This window comes from Ceratotherium simum, chromosome 34, assembly GCF_057802395.1.
Source record: "Ceratotherium simum simum isolate JZ-2026a chromosome 34, ASM5780239v1, whole genome shotgun sequence".
Lineage (NCBI taxonomy): Eukaryota > Metazoa > Chordata > Mammalia > Perissodactyla > Rhinocerotidae > Ceratotherium > Ceratotherium simum.
In genome coordinates, this window is record NC_141933.1 from 5494340 (window position 1) to 5514677 (window position 20338).

Here is a 20338-nt window from a genome sequence, read left to right on the forward strand (position 1 = left end):
ATTTTCTAAGCTCAAACTACGCAGTTAAACAGCGTTTTCCAGACGTTAATGCAAGTGTGAAGGAAATTCTCCGATTTCAAAACACATTTAGTTATGCAATTGAGGAGCTTTCACTTAACCTTCAATTGGAAATGACTAGTCTACAATGTAATGACATACTAAAAGGCAAATATCAGGAGAAGAATCTAATGGAATTCTATAAATGCTTTCCAAATGATGAATACAGTCAACTGAAATCATACACTTGTGGACTGACAACGAATGTGGCAGCACCTACCTGCGTAAAAGAACATTTTCAAAGATGAAATATGTAAAATCTCATTACAGATCAGTATTAACAGATTAGAAGAACATTTGCAATAGATTTTGAGAGGGGAATTATAACTCTGAACACAATTTAGGTGAAATGTCATCCCCCTAGAAAAAGAACTTCATTCTTCTCATTAGTAGATCTGTATTACAGAAAACTGAATTATTTTTATATTTTTAATTTCATCAATAAAATCTGTGAAAATTTCTTTTCTCTTGTTATATAAATATCTTCATAATATCCTCCTTTTTGCCTCTTGGTCCGCAAAACCTAAAAGATTTACTACCTGGGCTTTTGCAACAAAAGTTTTGTCTGACGATCCCTGGTCTAAAGGATCTATATATCTACAGTGCTGCTCCTCTCTGGGAATCCTTCTCAAGTACCTGGCGTTGATTCTAGGACTCCTGGAGACTTCTAGGTAACTTATTAATAGAACAGTTCACCCATTGTAGTATGGGAGGGATAGCATGCTGATGAACAGAGGGGAGTAAGAAAAGAAAGAGGAGGAATACAGCTAAAGATAAGAAATTGTTCTATAAGGTGCCAAAGGTAAGAGTCTCTGTTAGCAAACACAGTAAAAAAAGAAAGAGAGAGGGCCGGGCCCGTGGCTTAGCAGTTGAGTGCTCGTGCTCCGCTACTGGCGGCCCGGGTTCGGATCCCAGGCGTGCACCGACGCACCGCTTGTCTGGCCATGCTGAGGCCGCATCCCACATACAGCAACTAGAAGGATGTACAACTATGACATACAACTATCTACTGGGGCTTGGGGGAAAAAAAAAAAGAAGGAGGACTGGCAATAGATGTTAGCTCAGAGTCGGTCTTCCGCAGCAAAAAGAGGAGGATTAGCATGGATATTAGCTCAGGGCTGATCTTCCTCACAAAAAAAAAAAAAGAGAGAGAGAGAGAAAGGGAGATAGAGAGAAAGTCTTAAAAACATTATCCTGGGCCGGCCTGGTGGCTTAGCAGTTAAGTACGTGCACTCCACTACCGGCGGCCCGGGTTCGGATCCCGGCACGCACCGACGCACCACTTCTCCGGCCACGCTGAGGCCGCATCCCATATACAGCAACTAGAAGGATGTGCAACTATGACATACAACTATCTACTGGGGCTTTGGGGAAGAAAAAAAGGAGGAGGATTGGCAATAGATGTTAGCTCAGAGCCAGTCTTCCTCAGCAAAAAAAAGAGGAGGATTAGCACGGATGTTAGCTCAGGGCTGATCTTCCTCACAAAAAAAAAAAAAAAAAAAAAAAAAAACACATTACCCTGAGAAATATCTCTGAATTTTAGGTCCCACCACCAAACAATCAATTACGCCTATTATGTAAAAAGTACTAAAGACATAAAGTAGAAGCCAAAACTCCTTGCTCATGGAGTGCTTAAAATTTACTTAAAGAGAAAAAAAATAAGCCTAAAATAATTTAATGAGATACCCTAAGAGTTGACAAAGGAGTGACCACAAAGGAACTGGAACAATACAGAAAGGTTTGACAAAAAAATGTAGAAAGAGAGCTGAGCCCTGGAAAACATGAAATCAAATACATGGAATAATAATACCACCATATGATGGGGGGAGGGGCAAAATGCGTGAAGGGGGTCAAAAAGCACAAACTTCTAGTTATATATATATATATACTTTGTGTGTGTGTGAGGAAGATCAGCCCTGAGCTAACACCCGTGCTAATCCTCCTCTTTTTGCTGAGGAAGACCTGCTCTTAGCTAACATCTATTGCCAATCCTCCTCCTTTTTTTTTTTTCCCCAAAGCCCCAGTAGACAGTTGTATGTCATAGCTGCACATCCTTCTAGTTGCTGTATGTGGGACGCGGCCTCAGCATGGCCGGAAAAGCGGTGCATTGGTGCGCGCCCGGGATCCGAACCCGGGTCACCAGTAGCGGATCGCGCGCACTTAACCGCTAAGCCACGGGGCCGGCCCCAACTTCTAGTTATATTTAAGTCATGGGATGTAATATACAGCATGGTAACTATAACACTGTATTAACACTGTATTATATATTTGAAAGTTGCTAAGAGAGTAGATCTTAAAAGTTTTCATTACAAGAAAAAAAAATGTGTAACTCTGTGTAATGGATGATAACTAGACTTACTGTGGTGATTACTTTGCAATATACACAAATATTGAATCATTATATTGATACCTGAAAATAATGTTATATGTCAATTATATCTCAATAAAAAAAGCTAATATGTGTAGCATTATAAAAACAGTTCTAAAAATTTTTGTAAATCCAGTCTCACAATAGAAAAATGAATAAATGTTATAAATAATTTACAGATATACATTTTCCAATCAACATAAAAATACGTTCCACCTCTAAAACAATCAACTGAATTCAAGTTGGAGGTCTTTGTGGGGTCCTAAAACTAATACCCCTCTTCCCACTACACTACTCTATACCAATTGATGAAAAAGGCAAAATAACAGATCATGTGCATTACAAACTATCTTCTTTTTGATACATGAATCTGATAATCAGATCAATGCCTGTTATAACTACTGATTTCTAATTTTATTTATTTATTTATTTTTCCCCCAAAGCCCCAGTAGATAGTTGTATGTCATAACTGCACATCCTTCTAGTTGCTGTATGTGGGACGTGGCCTCAGCATGGCCGGAGAAGCGGTGCGTCGGTGCGCGCCCGGGATCCGAACCCGGGCCGCCAGCAGCGAAGCACGCGCACTTAACCGCTAAGCCATGGGGCCGGCCCACTACTGATTTCTTAAATCTGAATCCTCAACTTAGGCTGAATTCTCCACTCAGTCAGGCAGGTGGGAAACTGAAGAAGCCTTACCCACAGGGTTAGAATGTACCCCTGTGTGGAGAAAGAAAAGGGCTAGGACTCAAGACAAAAAAACAAAACACCATACGAGACAAGGTGCCAAGAAGTGCATGAATAGTTAGAGGGAATTCTCCCCATCAGGATATATGCAGAACAATATGGAGATAAAGCTGGAAAAGTCAAAAGATTTGTATAAGAACCTGAACATCAGGAGCTGCAGCTTCACTGTGCAAGCACAAGGGGAGGCCCGAAGGCTGAGGAGAGTCATTCAGGAGGGGCTGGAGGTAGGGGAGGTCACAAGCAAAGTGGTATTCTGCCCAGGAAAGATCAGCCTGGGGACAGAAACAGAGACCTGTTACAGTTGAACAACTATAGTATCTCCTGAGACAACACAGTGTGAAAAGGAGATAATGAAATGGTTTATGCCCACCTTCTCCTCAAGACACAATGGAGCAAATGAAAATGGATTAAGGATGTGTGCATGTCTCCAAAAATGCCCTGGTGGGCTACTTTCTATTAAGAGCCAACTGAGCCAAAAGTTGAATATGCAAAGCCAACCTCTGACCTTTAATAAAAAGTTACAGTAAAGAGTTCCAAAGCGATAGCAATTAGGACTCAAAGGGAGTCAGGCGGCTGGCCAGAAGCCAGATGTTCTTTGGCTGGTACAACAAAACAAATCTCTTTCTCCTCTCTCTCACACACACATACTCTCTCTCACACACACACACACACTCTCTCTTTCTCTGTCTCTCTCTCTCTCTCTCTCTCTCTCACACACACACACACACACACACACACACACACACACACACACAGCCAGGTGAACTAGAAGCGCAGCTGGGTCTCTCCCAGCAGTCTTTCTCTGCACACTACTTCAGCTTGCCAGGCCCGGCTGGTCCTTGGGGCCCCGCTCAATCCCCCCAGGAAGCCCATGGGTGCTGCAGACTCCAAGATACACCAGAGCAAATGACAGAGGCTGCTACTTAACTTCCTAAAAACACCACAGCGCCACAGAACCATGCTATACCTGGCTCAAAGAGATGACCTCGCCCTGGTCCACCTAGACTCCACGGTCTCACGACAGAACACTGCTTTCCTTGATGGAACTCATGGAGGGAAACTCCTGATACTCTTAATGGCCTTACCTTTCAAACCAAGTTTAAAAATTAAAAGAAATGTTTTCTTCTCTGTGGCTCCTTGCCCATTACAGGTTATCCTGGCAACAGCTGTCTTCCAATTTACTGCATTAGCAGATTAGCAGGAATGAAGTGGGATGTGGATGTGCAACACAAGCTCTCCTATAAAGAAAAAAGAGCATATAATCACAACATGTTCTCTTTTGGTCTGACGACAGCTGCCATTAAAGATACTGGTTCAGGGTCTTGATTCACACAGAACTATACCTCAGAGGATTGAAAAGTTCTAGTTAACCGAAATTTTTTCTATGGGAAAACAGGAAAAAAGGCACTGTGGCCCCTCTACCTCAGCTTTTATCCTACACTCGAGATACTATAATGGCACTATCAGTGAGCGAATAAGAAAAAATACATATTATCTTTATCCTATGAAAACATCAATGGTAGTCTTAACCAACATAAGGGTGACTGCAAAGGCACCATACTTTAAAATACTAAAACAAATTTTAAACCTATCTCCCTCTAACTGCCCCCAAGTAGTACAATGTAACACCCATACACAATCATAACTTTTACTAGGAACTGTGAGCAGAACATTAAGGTCACCAAAGTACCAACTGTAGTCAAAATCTGTCTCTAATGTCAATTCACAAAAACTATACATGAAAGGACTATAAACTGTCCTCCAAGGCACTTCATTTACAACTCAGTACTGCAGAAAAAGACTTAAACTATGGACAATGTACTAATCAGAAATCCTGCAGGAATGCAGTCTACAAGGCACCTCAAAAAACATGCTGTTCATTTAATGCCTATTTTCCATAAAACTCACACTACACTGTGATCTCAACTCAACGTTTTCTCTCAAATAAGATAATAAAGAGAATCAAAGCTAACTGCTTGTTAAACAAATCAACAAAAACAGTAACAAACCCAGGTTAAAATGAAAAAGAGAATATTTAATTCTAAAAACAAAACATTTTACCACTTAAATGCTTTTTGAATATACATTTGAAAAAGTATGTATCATCCAAATTTTTGCTTTAAATCATAAGAACAGATCATGTGCCACCACAGTCCTTAGACATGCCAAGCTTAACTTGTTAGTGTAAAAAGCACATTACGTCACAGGTAGTTCTTGTCCCATTGCAACCGTTCTGTGTTAGGGGTTCCAGATCCCCTTAAGAATCTAATGAAGTTGTGTACTCCACAAAATGCGTGCGCACACACACAATTTGGCATTGAAGTCAAGAGCTTGAGGACCCTCAAAGCCAATCTGCAATCATTTCTCCCACCAGCCAAGACCACCCACTTCACCCACTTGCAGGTCCGTCAGTCACAGGCTCCCAGCAGAGTTGTACCTACCGACTTGCCTCACCGTCGCGCACGCCCACCCAGGGAAGTCAAAAGAAAAAATAGCTATCAAACGTGTTCACAGCGTTATGAATCCAGGTGCTTATTAAGTTGTAACACATACGCTGAGACATAATCTACTTTTCTGGAAAAGGATCCTGGTTTAATTGCTCACAGTCTTTTCATTTAGACTAATTAGGAGAAAGAATGGGTCTATATTAGTGATAGAAAACAGAATGGAAGAGTGTACAAGTGTAATACTGGGACGCCTGGGTAAAGAATGTATCTTGAACACACACTGAAATGTTCAGTAGAAGGACTCTTTTGGTGGTTTTGTCTTGCTTTTTAAAGGCACAATCCACAAAGATCAGGAGAAGACAACAAAAGTGAAGGGATGCCGTAAGGGAACAAAAAGAATATTGGTTGAAAAAGTTCTTTAACGAACACTTAGCTCCCTAAATCTCCTGGCCCTCTCCTGGCCCTCTCCTGCCCCTCCCAACCCCAGGAGATGACAAGAGGAATCCAAAAAGGAAGCCCTCTGAACTGGGAGATCCCAGCACAGCTGGGGATGGGCTTGCCACACCACAGACAGAGGGACTGTGTGAACCGCAGAATGGCTGCACAGACAGGCACACCCAACTGCCACCCCACCCCAGCCAGATGCTCCCCCGAGGCTCTGACATTCCCAGCTGACTGACCTCAAGAAAAAAAGACCTGAAAATACTGACACTGGCGACTTCCTAACCAAAGGAACTCAACGAGTCACTCTGCTTGAAGTGCACGGCCAATGAGCCCCACCCATGACTGCAGTCTCCCATCAACCACTCTTAGTCCAATCTGTTTTTACAAACCTTTTCAGTGTGAACTGGCAGAACAATTACAAGAGCAGTACAAGAAACTCCCACAAGCCTTCACCGAGATTCACAATTGATCATTGTCTCACTTTTGCTTTACCACCCCCTCTCCACATACACCCCAGACATTTGACAGTCACTGCAACCATCACGTCTTTTACCCTTACATGGCTCACTGTGTATTTCCTAAGAACAAGAATATTCTCTTACACCACCACAGTACATATGGCAAAATCAGGAATCTGACATTAATTGTCAAAGACAGATTATACAGTTCATATTTCAACGCTGCCAGTTGCTCCATAATGTCCTTACATCAATCTCCCTTCACCTCCATCCAAGGTCATGTATCACACCTAATGTCACGTCTCCTTCATTTCCTATCATCTAAAACACTTCTTAAGCATTCTTTGCCTTTCATTTCATAGACATCTTTGAAGAATACAGGCTATGCATTTCTGGCAGGAATACTCTATAAATGACATTTTGCTTCTCCTCGAGCATCACATAAAGAGACAAGATGATGTCAATTTGTCCCATTATTGGTGATAATTTCGATCACTTGGTTAAGATATGTACCATATTTCTCCACCGTAAAATAACCATTTTTCCCTTAGTAATTAATTACTAAGTAATCTGGGGAAAGATATTTTGAGATTGTGTTCTTAAAACATTCACCCAAGAGTTTTAGTACCTATGGCAATTCTTATCTGAATCAATTATTACTGTTATAATAACAGTATATATATATATATATATACACACACACACACACTATATAATATATATTATATATATAATATAATAATATATAATATATATATTATATATAGTATATATATAGTAATATATAATATATTACTGTTATGACGGTTTTTTTGGTAAATGTACTATTCCTTCTGCATTTATCAGTTGACATTCTAACTTCAGTAAAGTATATCCCCTTCTCACTCATTCCTTCTTTAATTCATTAACAGTATGGACTCACAAATTCTTGTTTTATTTATTAATGTCATTATTCATTCTGATGTTCAAGTTGTCCCAGATTTGGCCAGTGGGAGCCCCTTCAAGCAGATTCCTGTGTGCTTTTCATATTTTTGGAGCATCTCCTTATTTCCTGGCATAACATGTGCCAGATTCACCTTGCACGTTCTCTGCCCCAGCTCTGAAATCAGCCATTTCTCTAAGGAGCCCTGCTTCCTTTCAGTGGAGGATGTTATTTAGAAATGAAGACCTGAGAGCTAAGTATGTTCAAAGACAGCACAGAGCTGGGAAAGACAGCCATTTCATATGATTCAACTCTACGTGTTGTGTGTGTGTATCCTTTTAAATATGAACGAAAACCAAGGATTACCCGACATCTCAGGAAAGCCTCTATCATGAAAGGCAGAGGGCAAAACAACAGAAAAATGCAAGTTGGAGGAAAGACTATACAATAAAAAGACAACATAAAAAAAATAATTGATATCTTCAGAAAGATAAAGGATAAAGCATCCATTAAATAACACAGGATACTATTTAAAAGGGCACAGGAATAATTAGCAGACTAATACCGAAGAAAAATGATTTCCAACCAGAAATCCATACTCAGCTACATTATCAATGCAGAGCAGAGAGAGCCTCAAAAGACTGACCTCCCACACAGCCTCCTCACAGGAAACCCGTGGAACCAGGGCCCCACTAAGACAAGAGGGAGAGCGACAAGAAGACAAGAGAGCAAACAGGAGCAGGAGAGCCAGTGCAGGAGAGAGGCAAAAAGAACCCCGGGATCCCAGCAGACAACCGTGTTCCCAGCAGGGAGGGCAAGCAGTCCAGACAGACACTGGGAAAGATTTCTCCAAAAAGATACAGCTGATGGAACAGCTGAACATGCAACTGGCTAAAAGTTTGAGGCTAAATTGGTGATTAATATATTTAAAAAAAAAGTCATACAACATTGCCAAGGAAAACCAAAAGTTGTTTGAGAAAGGAAAAGTATTTATAATTTACCACCTGACACTATAAATAGCATATAGGAGCATAATGATAAACTAAATATTAATTTAACCAAAACTGTAATAAAACTGTATTAGAAGGATGGAGAAGCTAAAACGTGGGGAGGCAGGCGCAGTGAGGGGAGAAGAGAAAGCTAATCCTTATCTTCCATACCTTTTCACTGCAGGAAATCAATAAATACGCTTAAAACTAAAAAAAATCAGCAAGCATGCATTCTTCCAATATGTTCTTCAGACACACGGAGGTAAATATGTATTTTTTAATTGGCTAAAAGAATTCCAAGTAGTATAGTTGCCTTCAGGAAAGGGGAAAAAGAGGGTGGGTAGCTAAGAAATACTATTTATCTTATCCAACCTCGCAGAACTAGCTCACTCTTAACTAGATATGCAAAACTTTGACCAAAAAATTTTTTTAATAAATTTTTAAGAAGAATGCTAGACTGGGAAGGTGTATTAAATGTTGAGAGCAAAGAACTCTAACATTAGCTCCTCATTAGTTGTGTGACCTAAGACAAGTCATTTAACCAGAGTATCCATTTTTTCAACTATAAAAAAAAAAGAGTCGGGCCGGCCCCGTGGCTTAGCGGTTAAGTGCTCGCGCTCCGCTGCTGGCGGCCCGGGTTCGGATCCCGGGCGAGCACCGACGCACCGCTTCTCCGGCCATGCTGAGGCCGAGTCCCGCATACAGCAACTAGAAGGATGTGCAGCTACGACATACAACTATCCACTGGGGCTTTGGGGGGAAACAATAAAATAAATAAAATCTTTAAAAAAAAAAAAAAAAAAACAAAAAACTCTTAAAAAAAAAAAAAAAAAAAAAAAAAGAGTGGACTAAATTAACTCAATTAAACTTTCTTTCTGCTTCAATAATTTATGAATTTAATATAAAAATAAAGTAATCAGAGCTTTAAATATGGTGCCAGTGGCTACAAACATTAGCAAATTAAATTACAGTACAGAAAGAATTAGGCAGGACTTGGTGAAAGAATAAATGGAGAGGGGCCGGGCCGGTGGCGCAAACGGTTAAGTGCGGGCACTCTGCTGCGCCAGGCCGGGGTTCGCAGGTTTGGATCCCGGGCGCGCACGGACGCACTGCTTGTCAAGCCATGCTGTGGCGGCGTCCCATATAAAGTGGAGGAAGATAGGCATGGATGTTAGCCCAGGGCCAGTCTTCCTCAGCAAAAAGAGGAGGATTGGCAGATGTTAGCACAGGGCTGATCTCCTCACACACTCACACACACACACACACACACACACACACACACACACACAAGATTAAATGGAGAGAGAAGTAAAATGGGGGGAAAAAACCTGCTTTAAGTCTGTGGGTACTGAGAGGGGTCGACGGTGAAGGAGAAGTTAGAAAAGCACCATTTAGGAAATGAAGACAGAGTTCCTGATCCTCGCCTGGAAAGAATTTAACTGACAGTATCCAGACAAACTATGAAATGAGACCCCTGAAAAAAAGCTAACTAAGCCAGAAAGAGGCATTTGTTTTAAAAGTTAAAATATACAGATTATGGTGGAATCCATGAAGATGATGAAAGCTTCTTCAGAAGCTCAAAAAGGGGGAATTCTCCCCAAGTATTTAATTTCCAGGAAACCATAAGTTTTACGTCATAATTAAAGGGCAAAAATGAGAAAGGGGCCGGGCTAGAGAGCAGAATATTGAAAGAGTAGGAGCAAGAGCACAATGTCACGGAAGCTAAAGGAGAAAAATATAGATTTGCTAATAAATAATAGGTGTAGTTTAACAGTTGATGTCTTAGTCCATTCAGGCTGCTATAACAGAATACCCCAAACCAGGTGGCTTATAAACAAGAGAAATTTACATCTCACAGTTCTAGAGACTGGGACGCCCAAGATCACAGCATCTGCAGCTGCAGTGTCTGGTGCGGACCTGCTTCCTGGTTCGGCCGTCTTTTTGCTGTGACCTCACATGGCAGGAAGGGGCGAGCGAATCTCTGGGGTCTCTTTTATGCCCCACTCATTAGGGCTCCATCACACGGCCTAATCACCTCCCAAGACCATCACACTGAGGATTAGGTTTCAACGTATGAATCTTGGGGATACAAACATCCAGTCTACAGCAGTTGATATCATTAGGTTATTCTCTCAGAGAAATGGATCCAGAGGGGCCCCCCTCAAAAAAGGAAATCAAGATTTTAAAAAAAGATAACCTACTTTTATATTTATTTTTGCCAACCATTCCCTAAAGGAACCACATTTTCTTCAACAGCCATACAACTTAACCCTATTACAAAGCATCTCCTCTTTTCAATACTACTGACTCTGATTATGACCAATGAAGAGAATACAAGAGCAACATAATTATAAAAATATCAGTCAGGAATGAGGACTGGTTTAGCTTAAAACAGCAAAGGAACAGATTTTTAACTAAACAGTATCTAAATATGTGCTTGCTTAGTCACAGAACTCGAGAACAGCAAGAATGAACATCTATCCTTACAAACCCTTTGTGCTAGCATTACACAAGTGCTTCTTCAGCCTCTTAGGTATTATTCCTATTTTATACTTGAGGATAATAAGAAAGGACTTACTCCAAATAACCCTTAAATGAACACTGACTTTTTTCTTTTTAAACTTATCTTAGGGAAAAAAGCAGTAATAATCTGCTCCCTATGCTCTCATACAAATTTTAATACAAATTTCATGATATTCCTCAGTGATGCAAATTCACAAGAGGAAGCCACAGCTATTACATAACATGCAAGAAAACATTTCTTCTTATATCACATATCATACACAAACAACTAAAAACACCCTCTCATTTACAGATAGGTGATACAGCACAAAGCCTGGACACACAAAAGCAAGTAACTCTACTTCTCACTAACATCAGAAAATCCTCAGGTAAGCCAACTCAATCAGAGTATCATTTTAACGCTGATCGCGAGCCCAATTCTACAAGCGTCCTCACACATGTTCTCCAAAACACCCAAGTCTAAAGAGACGGAAGATACCGAGATGGGAAGACAATCCATCTCTATGAGGTCTTGTTTACCATTTTATCCTCAAAGCCTAGCACAAAGTGAATTAAAAAAAAATCCACAAAATTTTGAATACAAAAATCATCAAAACTGAGCGCACAAACACTCATAATTGGGAGAAACAACCTGAATAAATAACATAATTTGGACGATTTCAAAAACATCTTTCAACAAAAATTTAAATTTATATCTATTGGTAACTATCAGCTAATTTCAGAAACACCAATCATTTTAATACAAGCCATGGCAAGAATATCAAGGCTTCTAAACAATTAAATCAAAAATCACCATACCGGGCCGGCCCTGTGGCTTAGCGGTTAAGAGCGCGAGCTCCGCTGCTGGAGGCCCGGGTTCGGATCCCGGGCGCGCACCGACGCACCGCTTCTCCGGCCATGCTGAGGCCGCATCCCACATACAGCAACTAGAAGGATGTGCAGCTATGACATACAACTATCTACTGGGGCTTTGGAGGGAAAATAAATAAATAAATAAAATCTTTAAAAACAAAAAGTTTCAAAGTAAAAAACCAGCCATTCTTAAAAAAAAAAAATCACCATACCAAGAATGCAAAAAGACTATTGCTTAAAATATAAAACACCCAAGGTAAATCCATACTACCACCTTTTAAAAGTAAAATCACAGAAGTAAAGTACTTTAGGTAAAACCTTTGGCACTTGATTGGATTACATCATCGTCTGGCTACGCACCCTAATGGACACTCAAATCACTGCAGTCATGCATGAAGCCAACCCAACCTAAGTCACTATCAAAATGGAGCCAAGTCATAAATTAGTAAATTAGCATCCAAAGTAAAGCCCAGAGAATCGACTCTGCCTGTTACAACAACAGTGTGCAAAGATGCAGAGCAATGGTACAAAAGACGACACAATCCCCATCACCAAGCTGTACTTAGCTGGCTGAGCCACACTACACAATCAAGCTTAATTTGATGTAAAAGCTGAAACTTCCATAATCCAGAGTACAGTAGCAAGAAAGACACCAACTTTTTGTAAGGCATCTTGGTAACCAAGTGACTAATATATGAAATGAAAGTACAGAGACTGAAAAACATGCTGAGCATTATGAAGGTGAATGAATGCGTTCACTGAAAACTCAACCCAAGGATGGGATTTTCAACTGGCAAAACAAGACAACTAAGAGATGGAAAAGAAAAGCAACCCTTCATATAGGTTCTTGATTACTGTCCTAAAGAATGGATGAAATATGAACCAAGAAAGGGCCCAAGCCACAACCAGTCATAGCACTGCCACAAGCTCTGAGAGCAAATCTTTCCTCCTACTTTTGAACACAAACCTAATTTCTAGTTGGCAATTTTAGTCATACTCATAAGCCTTGGTCTCCACGGCTAACACTTCTCAAGTTCTCAAAATAATTTTTTTAAAAAGGTAAATACTCTAGACCTGCACTGTCCAATACAGTAGCTACCAGCCACACATAGCTATTGAGTACCTGCAATGCAGCCAGTAAGACTAGGAAGCTGAATTTTCAATTTTGTTTCAATTTAAATAGCCAGACTGAGCACAGTTATACAAAGTTACATTGGATAGCGCTGCTCTGACTCACATTAAAAACTAAGCACATGGGCCGGCCCCGTGGCTTAGTGGTTAAGTGCGTGCGCTCCGCTGCCGGCGGCCCGGGTTCGGATCCCGGGTGCGCACCGAGGCACCACTCCTCCAGCCATGCTGAGGCCGCGTCCCACATACAGCAACTAGAAGGATGTGCAGCTATGACAGACAACTATGTACTGGGGCTTTGGGGAAAAATAAATAAATAAAATCTTAAAAAAAATAAAAATAAAAATAAAAATAAAAAAAAAATAAAAACTAAGCACAGGGCCAGCACGGTGCCTTAGCGGTTAAGTGCGCGCGCTCCGCTGCTGGCGGCCCGGGTTCGGATCCCAGGCACGCACTGACGCACCGCTTCTCCGGCCATGCTGAGGCCGCGTCCCACATACAGCAACTAGAAGGATGTGCAATTATGACATACAACTATCTACTGGGGCTTTGGGGGGAAAAAAAAAGGAGGAGGATTGGCAATAGATGTTAGCTCAGAGCCGGTCTTCCTCAGCAAAAAGAGGAGGATTAGCACGGATGTTAGCTCAGGGCTGATCCCCCTCACAAAAAAAAAAAAAAACGAAGCACAGATTTATGGTCTATAATGTTGGATCAATAAGTTCACCACTCTAGGCTTCAACTTTCTCAACCAAAAAAAACGTAAAAAGAGTTCAACTAGACTGTCTCCACGACTGTAAATAAATTAGTGCAGCACATGAATTAATAGCCTTCATTAGAAGGCTATTTGCAATGTATTTCAAGCCATGTTGCAATGTAATTAAAGCCACACACCCCTCAAAATTATGGCAGGTTACCTTGACCTGATGATGCAAGGGCATCAGATTACCCTCACATAACCAAACATAATGGGGAAGATGAGGAGAACACGGATTCAGTTCAGGCAACCTCATCTCTCTGAGGTTGTCTTCTTATCTGTAAAATGAGAGGGTGAGACTAAATGATCACTTAAGATGCTTCAAACCCTAACATCCTCTTTCCTATGGCTCTAAGAAGTAAAGAAATATAAAATGAAATATAAAATATAAGTGAAACCAGGATACTCAAAGAAATGAAGAAAAAAGAATCAATGAACAACCACAGTCTCAAACTCTTAAGAAATTAAGTAGGAGCCGGCCCCGTGGCGTAGCGGTTAAGTGCGCGTGCTCCACTGCTGGCGACCCGGGGTTCAGATCCCGGGCGCGCACCAATGCACCGCTTGTCAGGCCATGCTGTGGCGGGCGTCCCATATAAACTGGAAGAAGACAGGCACAGATGTTAGCCCAGGGCCAGTCTTCCTCAGCAAAAAGAGAGGAGGATTGGCAGATGTTAGCTCAGGGCTCACTTCCTCACAAAAAAAAAAAGAAAGAAATTAAGTAAATTTAAACAAGATCTCAAAGTAGAGAGTCCCGACGACAGAGAATTTAAAGTTGTACAATATCACTGGACCCTGCTGGCAGACTAACTGGTCTATTTGATGTGCCTGCTTTTCATTCTTGCTTTAAGCCCACGTGTGAACATGCTGCTATCTCCAAAGAAGGTCAACTGCAGAAAGGTCAGAACACACAGTTCACAGAGGTCTATACTGCCCCTTTCCCCCACAAAACGTTGACCGAGGAAGTCTTCCTCCTACACCACACAGCTACAGGATAATCCCCCATTGCTACATCCAGGATTCTCAAACAACAGCATATGCTTGCCTACTTTGTTGATGACCCAAACCCAGGAAAACTTGATGCTCTCTTGACAGGAGCTGTGGTTATTCTTAGAAGCAGTGAGGTACCTGGAGTGTGAGTTCATCCATGAAGCTTGTGAGATACGCCATACCCACCTTTCCTGCAACCCAGCGTATAAATAAAAGGGGCAGGGTCCTTTGAGAAGAATCCTAACAGGTATCTGGAGAAGGGAATATAGGCTAATAACTAACGTGAAATGTGTTAAAAGGCAGAACGACAAGCTTAACAGCTCTTCAAAGGCAAATTTCCAAATACCTTCTGTGGCCTATACCAAACCCACTGATTTTTTTCTCAATCTTTAAAAAGGGGGGAAAAAAATCACTCTCAAAGAGTATGATTTATAGCATGGTAGAAAAAAAACAAAAACAAATCTACTTTCTCGGAAAATAAAATGTTTTACCTGATACAGACTTTTCTTTGGATTACAGTTGATTTAACCAGGCCACCATTGACGAACACGTAGTTTTCAATTTTTACATTACAAAAAGATGCCAAGTTCCCAGAGTGGAACTGCTGGATCAAATAATGTGCATTTCTAATTAGACGCATCATGCCAAATGGCTCTCCAGGAAGTCGTACCTACCTACCGTATTTCCACCAGCAACGCAGGAAGGCCTGTTTCCTCACACCCTCGCCAATGACATGTTTGCTTTTTTCTTATGAGCACCGTTCGTATGTTTAAGAGCCATTTGTACTTCACTTTTCTGCCAAATGTCTGGTTATATCCTTTCTCCATTTTTTTATTGGGCTGGTCTTCTCAATGATTTGTAGTGGTTATTTAAAAGAAAGAAAATGAGCCCTTTGTCTGACAGCATTCGACTCATTCCAAGCCAGTGTCTATCTGTACCACTCAACTGAAACTGCTCCTTCAAGTCACCAATGACCTGGAGACGGGGCTGAATCCAAATGAAACTCTCTGTCCTCATCTTAACCTCGCTCTCAGCAGCATTCAACACAATTGACCAGTAGACCCTCCTTATTAGAACGTTCTCCTCACTTGGCTTCTTTGATATCATACTCTCCCTATTTCTCACTGGCCACTTCTCCATTTCCTTACCTGGAGGTTTCCACGGGGTTCAGACTGCGGACACTACCTATTACACTCTCCTGAGTGACGACATTGGCTGGGGTGTCAATTCACGTTTGTTTTATTCACACTATTGCCCCAGCAACTGAAACAAAGCCCAGGGAGACTTAAAAAAAAATGTTGTTGAATAAATGAAGCCATGTCCATGGGTTTTTACAATACCACTATAAACAGAGCTGATATCCAAATCTATAAAACCAGTAAGACCATCTCTGCACTTCAAACACAGGTACCCAACACTAGCAGACATTTCCCCTTGGATGTCTCACCAGCATAACAAATTCAATACATCCAAAGGGAGCTTCTGGCCTCCATCACACACCAGCTACCAACTAAATCTTCCTCACCAAGTCTCCCCTGTCTCAGAAAAGGCACACTCCAGTTGTGAAAGACGGAGCCTGGAAACTGGCCCAGGCTCCTCTTTTCCCTCCCAATCCAATTTATCACAATTTTGTCAATTTCACCTTTTGAGTATCTCCCCTCCTCCATCTTCTGCCACCACCTGGAGGACAGAAACAGCTTCCTAATTCATCTCCCTGTATCTCCTCCGGCCCCTCCAAGCCCTTGTTTACTTGGCTTCCCAGTCAGTGTCTCCTGCTACTCCATGTGAGCAATGAGAATAATGATAATTGTGATCTACACAGTCCAGTACACAAAGCTTTTGAGCACTTCAAACACAGCTAGTGAACTGAATTGAGATGTGCTGTGAGTGTAAAATACACACTTGATTTCAAAGACTTAGTACAAAAAACAAAAATGAAAATATCTCATTAGTAATTCTTATATTGATTACCTGTTGAAATGATAATATTTTGGATTACTGAGTTAAAGAAAATACATTAAAATTAAAGATTTTATTTATTTATTTATTTTCCCCCCAAAGCCCCAGTAGATAGTTCTATGTCACAGCTGGACATCCTTCTAGTTGCTGTATGTGGGACGTGGCCTCAGCATGGCCGGAGAAGGGGTGCGTCGGTGCGCGCCTGGGATCCGAACCTGGGCCACCAGCAGCGGAGCGCGTGCACTTAACCGCTAAGCCAGGGGGCCAGCCCATTAAAATTAATTTTATCTGTTTCTTTTTACTTTTTTCATGAGGCCACTAGAAAATTTAAGATTACACATGTAGCTTGTATCTCTATTGAGACACCGTCCTGAGCATTTCACTAAGGGCATCAGCACCACGGCCATCTTTTCTAACCATGTGTGACCAAAGCATAGAAAGTGCAACCCAGATAGTTGCTGAAGGAATTATGGCCGACAATCGATACAATTTATGTACTTTCACTTAAAAACAAAACACTAAAAATTCAAATCTTACTTAAGTTGAATGATACCTTTAAAATACAATTGGTATTGGTGCTGGCCCAGTGGCATAGTGGTTAAGTTTGTACACTCCGCTTCAGCGGCCCAGAGTTCACAGGTTCGGATCCTGGGCACTGACATATGCTCTGCCTATCAAGCCATCTCAAGTAGAGGAAGATGGGTACAAATGTTAGTCCAGGACCAATCTTCCTCAGCAAAAAGAGGAGGATTGGCAACAGATGTTAGCTCAGGGCTGATCTTCCTCAGAAAAAAAAAAATTTCAATTTGGGTCCACATTCAACCTTCAGAGACAGATCATAAAAAAAGAAGCAACATCAGTGAGAGTGCAACAGTTTACCCCCCAAAAGAGACTTACCACTACGTGCTTACAGGACACAGAACACTGTGGGGACACCACAAAACAAACAATCCAGGTCTTCCACAAATAGATGGCAAGGGGGTAAAAAGAGTGATGAATGCGGAATCGACAGAGTTTTTAAACTGGCAGAGCTTATCTGGATCCTGACTTGCCAAAATTGGAAAACTGTACAAAAAAATTATGATATTTGAGACAACTGAAAACTGTTGACTAGGTATTGGATAACATTAAGCAACTACTGTTCTCGCTTCAACAGCACACATACTAAAAAATTGGAATGATACAGAGAAGATTAGCATGGCCCCTGCGCAAAGATGAAACGCAAATTCGTGAAGCATTCCATATTTAAAAAAAAAAAGACATCCTAAGCAACTACTGTGTGGGTTTTTTTCAGATATGATAGTTCTGTAGTTATGTTATAGTTAAAACAAAAAAAGTGTTTATCTTTGAAAGAGACATACTTACATATTCACAGAAGAAACAAAATTATTTTGGGATTTTCTTGAAAGTAACATGGAAAGGGCTAACCATAAAGGAAAAAATTAATAAACCAAATTATATTAACTTCTCTTCCTCAAAAGACAAAATGCTCTAAAAAATAGTCTTTTGAAAATGATGTGATCAAAACTCTAAGAAGAAAACACAGAAGTAAATCTTTGTGGCCTTGGATTAGCCCGAGTCGTCTTAGATATGACAGCAAAAACACAGGAAACAAAAGAAAAAATAGATAAATCAGGCTTCATCAAATTAAAATTTTTGTGCTTCAATGACACCGTCATGAAAGTGAAAAGACAATCTATACAATGAGAGAAAATATTTGCAAATCATATATCTGATAAAAACTTGTAGACAGAATATATAAGAAACTCGTACAACTCAATAGTAAAAAGATAAGCACCCCAACTTTAAAATGGGCAAATAATATGAACAGACATATCTCCCAAGATAGATAAATGGCCAATAAACACATTTAAAAAATGCTCAATGTCATCAGCCATCAGGGAAAAGCAAATCAAAACCACAATGACACTACTTTACACCCACTAAGATGGCTATAATCCCAAAGACACACAGTAGCAAGAGTTGAATGGATGAGGAGAAACTGAAATTCTCACACACTGCTGGAAGGAATGTAAAATGGTACAGTCACATTGGAGAATATTCTACGTTTTTCAAAAGGTTTCCCTTAACACAGAGCTACTTTATGACCCACTAAGTGCACTCCTAAAGAAATGAAAGCACATACCCACAGGACAAACTGTACACAAATGTTCACAGAAGCATTATCCATAACAGTCAAAAAACAGAAAAACCAAAATATCCACCAACATATGAATGAATAAATAAAAGGTGGTATCTCCATACAATGGAATATTATTTGGCCAAAAAAACACAAAAGAAATGAAGTACTGATATATGCTACAACACAGATGAATCTTGAAAACATGGCTAAGGGAAAGAAGTCACTCACAAAAGACCACATATTGTATGCTTCCATTTATACGAAATGTCCAGAATAGGCAAATCTATACAAAGTAGATTAGTGGTTGTCTAGGGCTGGGGGGATGGGAGAGAAATGGGGAGTGATTGATTACCAAAGGTTTTCTTTTTGAAGTAATGAAAATATTCTCAAAGTGATTGTGGTGATAGCTGCACACTAACTCCATGAATATACCTAAAAAATGTTAAATAGTATGCTTTAAGTGTGTGAATTGTATGGTATGTGAATTATGTCTCAATAAAGCTACAAGTTTTAAAGCTAAAGTTATAAAAACTAATGCAATTTGTATTTGCAAAGGAAGGTGCAAAGAAGAAGTCTTTTTTAAGGACTTTAGCATCTGTACTTTGCCTCACCAAATGATTCCCCACACATTTTCATTTGAACCTCACAACGATCTTATAAGTTCATCACTTTTTCGAATAGACAATCCAGGGGCAAGGACAGTAAGTAACTGACCCTAGTCACACACTCAGGAAGCAGCAAGGCCAGGACTCAGAAATGGCCCCTCCTTCCACCATGCTGCCGCCTCCCAGCAATCTCAAAGAGAGACTGTTAAAAGTAAAGCTTATACCACATGTGACACTATTGCAACAGCTGCACTATTTACAGACGACTCAACATGTGCCAAGCAGTTCTTAAACATTTTCGTGCCTGGCACTTCATAGGCACTCCAAAAATTTAGTGAATAAATCACATTTATTTCTCGTAACTCCATTTATAACTGAAGGCACTAACACTAAGAAATTAAGTCAGTCAACCATTATTATATTGTAATAAACTTATCTGAGGTAAAATGTGTTTTGGGGGGCTTGTTATAAGCATATTTCTCAACTGTGGGGGTGGGGTGACAATGCAACAGAGCCAACAGAGGAGCAATGGTACAGTCTTGCATCGCTTAACGACAGGGATATGTTCTGAGAAACGCACTGTTAGGCGATCTCGTCCTTGTGTGGACGTCATAGGGTGCACTTACACAAACCTAGATGGTAGAGCCTACTACACACCTAGGCTGTATGGTACAATCTTACAGGACCACTGTCATAGTTGTGGCCCATCACTGACCGAAACATTGTTATGTGGCGCATGACTGTATAAAGTACAGGGGTTAAAATAGAAGAGGAAGTCCTTTCAAAATATGGAGGGAAGTAAACTGACAACACCAGGGGATAATTTTTAAGTTTATACAATGCCTAGTGGGGAGCCAAAGAAACAGAAACCTAATAGTCAAAAGATCTGAACAAAGCACTCATTCAAGAAAAAACTAAAATACAAACCAACACGTGAAAAACGTTTAGCATGGCTAAT

The 20338-nt window shown here is 40.5% G+C and overlaps 1 protein-coding gene and 1 non-coding gene across 9 annotated transcripts in view; one reads left to right on the forward strand and one right to left on the reverse strand.

The window, feature by feature from the left end:
- The window catches only part of PPP6R3 (protein phosphatase 6 regulatory subunit 3), a 140650-nt gene that overhangs the window by 101551 nt on the left and 18761 nt on the right, over window positions 1-20338 (reverse strand). For all 8 annotated transcript variants that reach the window (XM_087422524.1, XM_087422523.1, XM_087422522.1 and 5 more), the window contains one exon: window positions 4255-4407. The gene's annotated coding sequence lies outside the window, so the exon portion shown is untranslated. The remainder of the gene's footprint in view (window positions 1-4254; window positions 4408-20338) is intronic.
- On the forward strand, window positions 17773-17881 carry LOC147912526 (U6 spliceosomal RNA). Its single transcript, XR_015549817.1, has one exon. It is a non-coding gene; the product is annotated as a U6 spliceosomal RNA (small nuclear RNA).